The sequence below is a fragment of the Bison bison genome, unplaced genomic scaffold, assembly GCF_000754665.1.
Source record: "Bison bison bison isolate TAMUID 2011002044 unplaced genomic scaffold, Bison_UMD1.0 scf7180017850656, whole genome shotgun sequence".
NCBI classification, from domain to species: Eukaryota; Metazoa; Chordata; class Mammalia; order Artiodactyla; family Bovidae; genus Bison; species Bison bison.
The window spans coordinates 18,099-19,732 of NW_011481229.1; the positions used below are offsets into that span (position 1 = coordinate 18,099).

Here is a 1,634-nt window from a genome sequence, read left to right on the forward strand (position 1 = left end):
TCGCTGACTGCTTCAGACAAAGATTCCTGGTTTTTTGCTCTGGAGATGTCCTTATTGGTCAGTAGGTGAGACTCCTCATTTTCTGTCACAACTGTGTTATTTTTCAGTGTCTGTGTCACATCTGACACTGTACATCCACTCTCCGTTTCGCCATAAGGCTTAACTGCAGTTTCTCCAGAAGAGGAAACTCCAGCTTTAGGCCCTTCATGACTGATGACACATAACTCTCTTTCATGACTGATTTGTTTTGTTTTCACTTTTCCTTCAAGCTACCATTCTCCACCACTGGCACATAACTGAGGTCTACTTCAGTGACTGCAGTGAAGCTTCTGCATCTTGCTTTTGAACTTCAAGGCGTATTTGAGGAGAAAGCGCTGGCATATCTTCCTCAACTTCTGTGTCTTGCCATGTAGGGTTCTTCCCATCACCGCTGTCAGTTTCCTCGGACCTGGAGGTTTCCTGTCTTCTACAACTTGAGACTGTGACGCTGACTCAAGTTGAGAACTCGGTGACAAATACTTCTGAATATCGCCAGTGTTTTTTCGTTTGCTCTTCCTTTTCCTTCGTGACTTGGGTGTGACTGGATTAGATTTTTTGGAATACGAGAGGAGAGCCGAGACACGTTCCTCACAGACATTGCTAATATTAAGGCTTAGCCTTCTTGCCAGCGCTTCTTCTCTTTTCAGTTGTTCTTCCATCTCTCTCTGCCTTTTTTCTGCCTGTCTCTTTTCCTCTTCTTCCTCCTCTGCCAGTAATCTCTGTATGTATTCTTCACTGGCTTTGTTTTCTCCCTCCTGAATGGCTCATCGCTCTGCCTCCTCCTTGCTTCTCTGCTTTTCATATTCTCTTCTTAACTCCCCAGGTTGACTTAATAGACGAACAGGGAGATAGTCATCAATGATTTCCTCTGATTGTTGCCCAGAGACTCTAAGCCGGGATTCCTCTGGATAGTGTTTTTGAATTATCTCCCACAGTTCCATATTGACAAGAGAATTTCTTCAGGTGTGGTACCGAGTCCACGAAGAGACCCGGCAGCGACAGAAAGGACAGCACAAATGTGCCTTCTCCACAGTCGATTTGAAGCATGCTTTACAGAGCGTGTGGTTGCAAGGCAGTGTCACAGGCTCAATGAGGATTTCCAGACAGATGTGGCACTGGCATTCCAACAAGGAAGGGATGGTATCTCTGAGTACAGCCATTCTAATATGCTATAAGGTGTATTCACATCAATACCAGAATTCCAGGATTGGGAGCTTCAAATGTCTTCTGTGGGCCAGGAAAACAGTACGACCCCAGAAGGCGGTGTGTTTGTCGGTGTTAAAGACAAGTATCCCAAAAGGAAGCAAACTAACCTTGACTGTTCCCAGGCACTGCCAACCGTTGCAGTAGGGCAGTGGTGGGCGCAGGACTCTGTAGTGAGGCACAAGGCAGGCGCCAAGTTCCATTCCTCCCTGTTCGCAGGTGAGGCTTCTCCCTCAGTTCTGAGCAGCTAAGCCCGAGACTGCTGAGGTGCACAGGACCCAGGCCACCACTCCACAAAGACCAAAGCTTCTTCCAGGATGCCGCCTCAGCAGAGGAACTTCCGTTTGACCTTTGCTGTGGGGTCGACTGCACCTGTGCACTTCTCAGGGCTC

The 1,634-nt window shown here is 47.7% G+C and overlaps 1 pseudogene; it reads right to left on the bottom strand.

Annotated features, from left to right (window-relative positions):
• Positions 1–8: 8 nt before the first annotated feature.
• Positions 9–1,199, bottom strand: LOC104995198 (annotated as a pseudogene).
• Between the last annotated feature and the right edge of the window lie 435 nt (positions 1,200–1,634).